This window comes from Telopea speciosissima, chromosome 10 (assembly GCF_018873765.1).
Source record: "Telopea speciosissima isolate NSW1024214 ecotype Mountain lineage chromosome 10, Tspe_v1, whole genome shotgun sequence".
Taxonomy (NCBI): domain Eukaryota; kingdom Viridiplantae; phylum Streptophyta; class Magnoliopsida; order Proteales; family Proteaceae; genus Telopea; species Telopea speciosissima.
This window is the reverse complement of record NC_057925.1, coordinates 40,938,809-40,950,692: the sequence shown is the minus strand read 5'-3', so window position 1 is coordinate 40,950,692 and position 11,884 is coordinate 40,938,809. Positions and strand designations below refer to the sequence as shown.

The 11,884-nt window shown below is 34.7% G+C and overlaps 1 pseudogene; it reads left to right on the top strand.

Moving 5' to 3' along the window:
• The first annotated feature begins 3,927 nt into the window (after positions 1-3,927).
• On the top strand, positions 3,928-11,596 carry LOC122643567 (annotated as a pseudogene).
• The last annotated feature ends 288 nt before the right edge of the window (positions 11,597-11,884 follow it).

Below are 11,884 nucleotides of genomic sequence, written 5' to 3'. Positions count from 1 at the left end.
TTGCCCTCCTTTGTGTGTGTGAGAGTGCTACAAAGAAATTTATTCCAATTTATTTTTATATTTTTCTACCATTTGTCATTTTTTATTGAACATGACAAACAAGAACACATGGGTGCAACTAAGCCATGAGTGCAAGACAAGAATCCAGTTTTTACCAAAAACAAAGACAAGAATCCAGTGACTTGATGGGGTTGATATCCTCCATAGGTGCCAAACATGTCAATTATCAAAATGTCACGTCCTTTTTTTTTTGTAGGGGAAATAACAAGTGCAGCTCGGGTTGATGTACGATACCGTATGCCCCTGAGCTGATGAGATGGAATTCACTTTGTAGACCCCATTTTATGGATTTCATCTCGTCGGCTCAGGGGTGTATGAGATAGTTCTCATATGTGAACCCGAGCGGAACTCGAAAACAACGGCGTGATCTTTAAAATGAAAATAGTTTCAATCTATCAATTACCATGTACAACTGAGACTTATTTGGTATATCTAGTAAAAAAATTTTGTAAAACACTACTATCACTGAATATGTGTTATCGGTGAAATATTGGAATCACATTTTCGGTTGATACAATCCTTTTGATATTCCATTTCAACTATGAAAAGCAGGATAAGACAGATATAAGAAGTCCGATTAAAGTCAAAAGCTACAATTGGGTCCAACATGAGAAACCCTACTCAAACCATAAACTATCAAAAGTCGCCTCATGAAAGAATATTTTCTAGTGCCTTATTACATCCCCCCCCCCAAAAGTCGCCTCATGAAAGAAAATTTTCTAGTGCCTTGTGTGAGGTTAACCAAGTCCATATCCAAATATATTTAGGCCCTAAGGGGGTGAGAACGATTTTAAGTCCTTGATGCCAATGACTTTTCCTTTTAGTTTACAGAAATCTAGAAGTGTATGTACTACTGCACAAGACGAGAGAGAGAGAGAGAGAGAGAGAGAGAGAGAGCAAAATAAATTTCTCTCCCACCCTCTTGCATAAACATCTTGATAAGTCCTCCCTGAAATGGTTCTTTTATGTTTTTATAATTATCTGCTGCTTTATTTGGAATAGTAGAAACATGGTAGTGAAAGGGCTGGAAAAGTCTAACCCAATTAAGACCCTGAAGAAAATTGAACGATAGATTTGTGATTTAAGTATTACACCTTGGACTGCACCAGGGTCGGGTTGGGCCGGACTTTTTAAAACCCTAAGTCCCCTTAGCTGGGTCTAGGCCAGACCCGACCCTGACTCAGGGTCTGAAAAATCCAACCCTGACTCGCCCTCAGGGTCGGGCTGGGCTGACCCTGATTGGCCTTGATCATGGGGAGGGGGAAGGAAATGCATGGGCTAGAATGGACCAGGGAGAAAACTATCAATTCAAAATGTGGGTTAAGTTTAAAGTTTATAATATATATATTATATCAACATATATTTTATAGTATAACTTAAAATAGGTTTGGGCCGGGCTAGGCCAGGCTTAGCCCAACGCCTCAACCCTGGCCTGACCCGACCTGACCTTGACTCAAGATCAGAAATTTCCAGCCCTGACCCGCCCTCAGGGCCAGATATCTAAGCCCAAGCCCTGTTCGGGCTCAGGACGGGTTCGGGTCAATAGGGCCAAACTTGCACCCCTAATTACACCCCCACCCCTATTTTGCCCTCTTGTGATGTAATTATTAAGCTTCATTAGGAGGCCATGACTTTATTTTCTCCTGAACATCTTCCTATATTAAATTTTCCTATTTTGATTTGCATAGGAATATTTAACAGATGTCTAAACTCTTCTGGTTGGACATATTGTATTTTGTTACATGGGAAACTCATTTTGGTCGTTGTAGGATACCTAACTACTCATCATTTTTTGAAACATAAAGTAATTAGCATAGTCAAAGGTCTTAAACATGCTTCTCAGTTGGGATTGACGATGAAAAATGTTTGATGTACCAACAAGGTGATCCCAAGCTTTTTTCCCAGCTTCATCTCAATAACATGGTCGTGGCCTCTTGTCTCCCATTTTTTGAAGATTATTGACCTCTGCTTAGGGATTTCATTCTATTCTCCCTCCTTTGAGCCCTAAATCCTTGAGTCAAATGTTGCTTCATTCTATTCTCCCTCCTTTGAGCCCTAAATCCTTGAGTCAAATGTTGCATGCTACACTAAATTACCATTGAGGCTACAAGTAGGCTGGTTTACTTCTATCATGCAGTTTTTTCCCGTCAAACATAAAGAATTTGTCTTGAGAGATATATAAGTTCCTTTCATAGAATCTACGGAAATTTTATCACTCGAGTTGATTGATTTGTTGTCTAAGAAAGTTTGTCTTTATTGTATTACATACCAACTTGTTTGAATTAATTTGGATAATTTGGGTATTTTACCTACAAACGCCAGGTGGCTTATCTATAGTTGTCCTACATAACGACTTCCACTATCAACTGATGTTATAGAATAGATTTTTTTAAGCTAGTCCTTTCATAAAGGTTAACAAAAAAAAGAAAAAAAACACATGTAGTAGTGTTCTATTAGTCATTTTGCATGATATGTGTCATAATTGAGGAACAGTGAAGTATAAACAAGAGCCTCAAGAATGTGTTTATTGTATATCATAAATGATTCGTACTGGCCATATGAAAGAGTCATTGAACTTGGTGGATGATTCAACCGGTGATTGATTTATAGATAAAACCAAGTTGAGTTATAGTATTGCGTAATTAAAAAATGTGATTATATATAACAAATGAAATAGTATTAATCATATGAGATGGATTGAAATGAGTCACTTAACTTGGTGTATGAATCAATATAGTTATTGATTTATAGAAAAAACCAGGTTGATTGTGGTCATTTGCAACATTGTCACTATGAATTCCCTTCCCCCCTCCACCACATTTGATGATGTTTAAATTTCCATCAATGGTTTGACAATGTTTCTTGCAGAAAGAATACTTTATGTCAACATTTGATAATTCTATCCATAGATTAATTATGTAATTGATTGTTTTATAAATATATTATTTGGAACTTAGTATATGGATTTGGTGGTTTGAAAGTTTATTTTTTTGTTTTGTTTTTATTTTCCATAGAAATCTTCTACAATTCATCACTGATATTTTTATGATATGAAATACTTTTCCTTGCATTTTGCTCAAATATGTATTTCTAAAATATTTCTTAGTTTATTTCATTTCATATTACTAAGTTTATATCTTTTCTAATGATGTCCTTAATTGAACATGGACTAAATCATATATAGCTGCAACTTTTTCCGTTCTTGATTGTCTTACAAACATTTTGCCAATTCTCTTGCTCTTTAAATATTTTCAACTAGTTTATGTTCTGTTTTTTCGTTAACAGGTCAGGGTGACATTGACACTCCAATATTGGTCTAAGGTTTTGTGGAACGCATAAGATGAAAATGGTTGGTATTTATATGTTAGAGTTTCAACATTCTTGCAAATGGGCTTGCATCAATTCAAAGTGTATTGTAAAGCTGATAGAATTTCTTTTGCACTGTCTGAGCCAAGCCACCAAATCACAAGTAGAAGAAAAGAAATTTATAATCTTGGATGCTTTTGAATAATCAAAGAATGATACGAATATCTTGAATTTTTTTTTTCACATTCTTCTACTACCATTTTCCTGCACTTTTGTTATTTTTATCCATTTTCTGGACTTGCAAAAGACGTACAATGCCTACCCTTAAAATTCAAAATTGTTATTAAAAAAAAAAATTTTATACTATTAGTCAGCTCTTATATCTTGCATGATCTATCTTTATGTGATCTTCTCTTATGTGTATTAAACCACCTCTCTGTGTGTTGACATGATTGGCTTAATCTAAAGCGTTTTGCCTAATTAGATTTTGCATTCAGAATATTGACTTGGTTTGTGATATCTGCTTACTTGCACATCCAGTTTTCTAATTTAAGTGAACGTATGCTTCCCGTTCTAATAAGGTTTTGGTGGATCTTCTACTTCATAACATCTTGTTCCTATCTTGTTATATATTTTAGTTTGTACTGCAAACATTTGTCCTCACCAATCCTGCTATGGGTCTCTGATGTTGTATCTATTGTTGTTGGTTTGTTTTTTTGTTATACTGCATTGTTGATAAGGAACGAGAAGATGAAGATCTCCATCTTTTGGAGCCTCTTTTGAAAACTAATTCCAATCAACATAATGATGACGATGGACAAGAATCAAATGTCAGTGGAAAGAGTGTAACACCATATGCAAATGCCAGTCTTTTTAGTATTTTAACTTTTTCATGGATAGGACCTTTGCTTGCACTTGGGTATAGAAAAACGCTGGACCTTGAAGATGTTCCTCATCTTGCTAATTGTGATAGTGCCAATGTGGTTTTTTCTCGCTTTAGAAGCAATCTTGAATCTGATGATAATGATGGTAATAGTGATCTAGTAAGCACACTCAAGTTGGTGAAGGCATTGATTCTCTCAACAAGGAAAGAAATTCTATGGACGGCTGTATTCTATATTTTATACACACTGGCTTCTTATGTTGGACCATATCTTATTGATGCTTTTGTTCAGTATCTCAATAGCCCTCACCAAATAAAATATAAAGGCTATGCTCTGGTGTTTATTTTCTTTCTTTCAAAGCTCATAAGATGCATCTCAGAGAGACTCTTGTTCTTTCATTTGCGAAAGATGGGAATTAACATCCGAGCTGCTTTGTTCTCAATAATTTATAAAAAGTGTCTTAGGCTTTCAAGCGAATCAAAACAGGGGCATACTTGTGGGGAGAACATTAATTTGATGAGTGTTGATGTTGAGAGGATAGGCCTTTTCAGTTGGTACTTTCACAATATATGGGCAGTGCCTGTTCAGGTTGTTATAGCATTATTGATCTTGTACAAGAGCCTTGGGTTTGCTTCACTTATAGCTTTTATTTCCATAATGATTTTGATGTTAACGAATATTCCACTAGGAAAACTACAAGAGAAATTTCAAGAGAAATTGATGGATTCAAAAGATCAACGGATGAAAGTGACATCTGAGGCATTGAGGAATATGAGGATTCTCAAGCTCCAGGGCTGGGAGATGAAATTCTTGGATAAGATATTTGAGCATAGGAACTTTGAAACAAGATGGTTAAAAAAATTACTTTATTCATTATCTATGATTTCCTTTATCTACTTAACTGCTCCCATGTTTGTATCCATGGTTACTTTTGGGTTCTGTATGCTTATGAGAATTCCAATAGATTCAGGGAAGATTCTAGCGGCACTTGCAACATTTGAGATATTACAAGGGCCCATTTATAATCTGCCAGACACAATCTCTATGGTAGTTCAAACTAAAGTTTCCCTCGATAGGATAGCCACATTTCTCTGTCTAAATGATCTTCATCCGAATATAGTACAAAAGCTTCCAAGAGACGATACCAAGGTTGTAGTTGAGATAGAAAATGGAAATTTCTCTTGGGACCTTCATTCCTCTAACCTCACATTAAAAGATCTTAATTTCCAAGTGTACCATGGTATGAAAGTGGCTGTTTGTGGTTTTGTTGGGTCAGGCAAGTCAAGCCTACTTTCATGCATATTGGGGGAAGTGCCGAAGGTATCTGGAGCCATTAGGTTGAATGGAACGAAAGCCTATGTTGCACAATCACCTTGGATACAAAGTGGTAAAATAATAGACAATATATTGTTTGGTAAGGAGATGGACAATGATAGGTATGAGATGATTCTTGAAGCATGTTCATTGAAGAAGGACCTAGAAGTGTGTGCCTTTGGGGACCAGACTATCATAGGGGAGAGAGGAATCAACCTGAGTGGTGGACAAAAGCAACGAATTCAGATTGTACGTGCTTTGTACCATGATGCTGATGTTTATTTGCTTGATGATCCTTTTAGTGCTGTGGATGCTCATACAGGAAATCATCTATTTAAGGTAATTAATCTCTGACCTCTATTTTCAAAGCTTTCCTTGATGAAATTGGCTTAAATTTATAAATTTCATTGCTTATATTATAGTTTGGTTCAATAGAATTGAAGTTTAACCTAGAAATTGATCTAAGAAGAATAAAATCAAGGTTGTTTAAACAAACAGGACATATGTGACACATGATATTGAGCCTTGCCTATGGTTTGATGATATGTACTTATTGTTAGGAAAAGTAAATTGTATTAATATGTATATTTGGCTCTTTTAAGTGACTTGATATTCTTTTCAAGTGCTTAACTATGAACATCTAAATTTTTGTGACAGGAATGTTTGCTGAGAATTTTGGGTTCAAAAACAGTAATTTATGTTACCCATCAAGTAGAGTTTTTACCTTCTGCTGATCTTATCTTGGTAAGAATATGCCATCTTTTTTTCTTGATTTCAAGTCACTCAATCTAGTTGAAGAGTTATTATTTACATCATCTTGTTCGTTAGGTTATGAAAGATGGAAGGATTACTCAAGCAGGAAAGTATGAAGAAATTCTTAGTTCAGGAACTGACTTTATGGAATTAGTGGATACACATAAGGAAGCTTTGGCAAACCTTAATTCTGTCAAACATGGAGTTTCTTTGCATAATTCTGTTAATGGTGAGGAAGAGGGAAATATGTTGTGCAGCAAAAAGTCTATTCAAAATGATGAAAAAAAAGAATCCAAAAACTACAAAACAGAAAATTTGGTTGGGCCAGAAAGACAACTTGTCCAAGAAGAAAAGAGAGATAAAGGTGGTATTAGTCTTTCATTCTATTGGAAGTATGCTACCGCAACATATAAAGGAGCTTTTATCCCGTTGATATTGCTAGCACAAATTCTTTTTCAGCTTCTCCAAATAGGCAGTAGTTACTGGATAGTGCTTGCCATTCCTACTTCAGAGGACATGAAACCTTATGTTAGAGGATCCACTCTAATCTTTGTTTATGTTGCTTTGTTTCTTGGTAGTTGTTTTTGTGTACTTGTAAGATCCCTACTCATTGTAACTGTTGGATGCAAGACCGCCACTCTTCTCTTCAACAAAATGCATTTATGCATTTTCCGTGCTCCCATGTCATTTTTTGATTCTACTCCTACCGGAAGGATTCTAAATCGGGTTAGTAAATAGACTGATCTACTCTTGGGATCCAAAAGTATCATATTCGATCACCATAATAGTTAATATAATAATAAATAACAATATTTTTTGTATACAGGCATCCTTAGATCAAAGTGCAGTTGATACGTCTATTCCACATCAAATCGAAGAACTTCTTATCTCAATCATAGAATTCTTGGGAACTGCTGCAGTAATGTCACAGGTCGCTTGGAAAATGTTAATAGTTTTTATTCCAATGACTGTGACATGCATTTGGTACCAGGTAATTCTATAGTCACTTTCACTTCTAATTATTAAAATTTCAACTCAAGCTCAACCATATTTTCCTCATGGTATACAAACCATAACACAAATTGATTCAAGATTTGCTTGATCAAAGAATTTTAAATTTATCTTTTTCACAAACAAATTGATTTAGTGGTGGATGCATATATTCTAGGGTGTAATAGTGGAAATTTAAACCTAAATATTCTTTTTGAATTTATAAACAATATGTACAAGAAATCATATCCAAATCATACATTTTCATGTAAATTAATGTAAATGTGTAGTCTTTCTCTTACCAAAATTCTCTAAGAAGACAGGACCAAACAAGGCCAATGTTGTCAAAGTGCAAAATGCACCTAAAGCAATGTTGTTTTACTTTGGATATGGATAAATATTTTAAATATGTATTATGAAAAATATAATATGACCTAGTAGCTCTATTTCTAACTCTGTCGGAGCTCATACTAAAAATAAGTTAATTATTGATACGAGTTAACGATTAGAGAAGTTTTTTCGATCTAGCGGTCATCTACCAAGTAGCAGATTAGATTGGACTGAAATTTTCTTAATAGGTAAACTTCAAATTTCTTGCTCTCATCTAAAGTTTTCGCCCAAATAAAGTTGGCCATGGGGGAAAAAAGATCATTCAAAATTTATGTATTTGACAAGGGTGCAAATACAAACCGACTGTGTATGGACGTACATGGGGGCAAGTGATTGAAATTGACACTCAAATTTTACCTGTGCTCTATCCAGACTATCTCTTAGGTATCCTACAGTCAAATTTACCATTTGATCCTTTCACTTGTTGGAATAAAGTGCCATGATCAAGGACAATCTAGTCTGCCAACCAGGGACAGTTTTTACAAACAACAAATAAATGAATTTTTCATTTTTGCATATTTAAACATTAAACCAGTAATAAGTATGAAAAAAGATTGTAAAAATTATTTAAATGATAAATTATTAAATGGTAAGTTAATAAATAATTCTCCATAACTATATATTTAGGATTAAAGAAAAATGTCCATTTGCAAGGCTAACAACTGACAAGTGTTGGACTTAGTCTCCATTGTATGACCATCATGTTTGGACTTCTATCCTTGTATTTCCAAAGTTGAACTGAAGTTGTCCAAAGATGCGAAAGTTGAATTCTTAACCAACCAAAGCTTAAGTTTGATAGAAGGATAAATGGTGAAATGTCGTCGACAACCCATAATTGGTATCAAGAGAAGCCTAACTTGGTAGACCACCAAGGAACTAGGTCCAAGTTATTAATTAATAGATAAAAAAATTTTAATGGAGAAGTCTTTTTTTCCTTCCTTCTTTTGCACTTTCCTTCTATCTTTCCATCTTTCCTTCACATCCTTTTTCTTTTGCTAAGTGAAAGATGTGAGCTACACTTTATGCTAAACATGCAAAGCACTACACATAGCCTAAGTACAACATCTAGGTTGCACCATGATATTGTGGTTTTGGTGGTGAATAAGGTCATATTATCCAATCCATCATTGCAAATTCAGATTTGGCAAAAATCAAACTTTATTGTTCAGCATTTTGGACTAGTCATCCCTTAGAAGATATTATTAAAAAATCATCAATTCCTAATGAAATGGATGTAATAGTGGCTTGCTAGAAAATTTTTTACTTGATCTAGGAGAATTGATGCTTTTGTTCTACTGCTGAGGTAAGGTCAACCATGAGCTCTGACTCCAATTAAGGTAAGGTGACTGGAGACAGGTCGGAGATAAGGTCTAGATGGGAATCTTCTAGATAAGCATCTAAAGCTAATATAAGATGAGGAGAGTCTTCTAGCATAGATTGAAATAATGAAATATTTTCATACAGTTTCAACCATAGTAATTATATAATTATCAATCATTTAAACTTGAACAGTTCTCATGAAGAAATTGTTCATTAAAAAAATATATTTATCATTTTCCCACTAGGTATGCATTTATTATACTTTTTTTTACATTGCACCTGATTTTATTTTTACGAACCTTGATTTGTAGCAATACTACACATCTGCAGCACGAGAATTTTCACGACTGGCTGGAGTATGCCAAGCTCCAATTATACAACATTTTGCTGAATCTAGTTTAGGATCAGCCACAATCAGGTGTTTCAATCAAGAAGAGAAGTTTATGGAGACAAACCTCAAGTTGGTAGATGGGTATTCCCGTCCCAAATTTCATATCTCTGGTGCTATCGAGTGGTTATGCTTCCGCATGGATATGTTGACATCCATAACATATGCCATCTCTTTAGTTTTCTTGATCTCCATGCCGAAGAAAATACTTAGCCCTGGTAAAAAGATGAAACTTGACATCTTATAAATTCACCCTTTATAGCAACCCTGATTGATTGCTCACATGAAAACTTGATTTTGAATTTATTTTGTTTTATTTTTCTCTTGAAGGTGTTATGGGTTTAGCAGTCACATATGGGCTTGGTTTTAGTATGCATGCGGTTATATGGGCTTTTTGCAGTCTTGAGAATAAAATTATATCCATTGAGAGAATATTGCAGTATGCCTGCATCCCTAATGAACCCCCTCAGTTGATGAAAGAAAATAGACCAGGTTGTGAATGGCCATCACAAGGGAAAATTGATATTGTTGATCTTCAAGTAATCTTCAATCTAAATTCCTCAAGTCTTTTTGTACTTATTTATTTCTTCATTAAGGAATGGACGTTTTGAAGCAAATGTTGTTACATAGTTCTTCATACTCTTATGAAATTCTGTTAAGCTTCATGATTTAGTTATTTAATATGTATGTAGGTCCGGTATGCCCCACATCTTCCTCTTGTCTTGCGAGGTCTCACATGCACTTTTTTCGGAGGGATGAAGATTGGCATTGTTGGACGAACGGGAAGTGGCAAATCAACTCTTGTACAGGCTCTCTTCCGCATGCTCGAACCTACAGCTGGTCAAATTTGGGTAGATGGTATAAATATTTCCAAGATTGGCCTTCATGATTTGAGGTTAAGATTGAGCATTATCCCACAAGACCCAACAATGTTTGAGGGGACTGTAAGAAACAATCTTGACCCACTTGAAGAGTACACTGATGAACAAATTTGGGAGGTGGGAATTTTTTTCTATTAATAAATAATCTTTAATGAGTGATCACTGACATATATAATGGACATATCTTCTGCTTATTGATTATTCATACTCTAAACAAACATATCATAATTCATTGGTTGTGACATGTATAGCTGTCTTGCTTTTATTTTTTCATTACTTTTTAAAATTGTTTTCCATTGAGATATAAAAATCATTTCATTGGATTCATTGGATTGTTTTTTGGGCCAAATTTGTCCTAAGAGATTCTCTTATTTAAGACCTGAGAGGTCCATTGTTTTACTACCTTGCTTTCCATTTCCACTTGACACTCCTTACTTGTTTATTTCATTTTTTGCTTAGCTTATCTTTAATGATCAGTTCGATGTCATATTGAATAATCAAGCAAGATGCTAAGTTGACATGAACTTTTTGTTGTCTTAGGCTTTAGACAAATGCTACCTTGGTGATGAAATTAGAAAGAAGGAAGGGAAACTTGATTCTGCAGGTTGATTTTTTTTTTTTTTTTTTCATATTCACTCTATACCAAATTACTAAACCTCAATTTATCTATGCACTAGTGTATTATTGTATAGTATATTTAACTTCAAATTAAAAATCCAACCTTGTAGCCCTCCAACCCCCTTTTTTTTTACACGAAATAAGAAAAGTTAATGAAAATAAGATCCTGAATAGATAACTTATTTTTGTATGGTGGTTGTCGCAGTGACTGAAAATGGAGAGAATTGGAGCATGGGCCAAAGGCAGCTAGTTTGTTTAGGGCGAGTATTACTCAAGAGGAGCAAAGTGTTAGTACTCGATGAAGCTACTGCATCAATGGATACTATGACTGACTACCTAATTCAGAAAACGCTTAGTCAACACTTCTCAGGGTCTACTGTCATCACAATTGCACATAGGATAACATCAATTCTTGATGTTGACAAGGTCCTCCTTCTTGATAATGGTTAGTAGCTAGCAATTAGTAAATCACAATCAAATGGATTCAGTTGAGTTATGTAATTTGATTTTTCATCCTTTTTTGATTCCTGCCTAATCAAACTGACATGTTTTCTTGTTTTAAACAGGGCTTATACTGGAATATGATTCCCCAACCAAATTGCTAGAGATCAAATCTTCATCATTTGCAAAACTTGTTAAGGAGTATACTGGAAGATGTAGTTACTAATCTTTAACAAGCTAAATGAGTTTTGAATGTTCAAAGTAAACAGGTTGCATTAGACTAAGGTGCATCACTATCCTGATTATGACAAAAATTTATTGGGAGATCGAGGCTACATGTAAGCATTTGAGTTGGTATTGTCATTCAGTTGAAGTATTAGAGTAGTAAAGAAGATGAAGAGGGCGAAAAAAAAATAAATTTCCTTATGCACCTCTATAAACTTTGGGAGAAAATATAGTAGTCCAACGGTATCTTTAGACTAGCATATGTCTACCACGTGGCATGATGGATAGAGCTGAAAACTTGTGGACAAATAGCT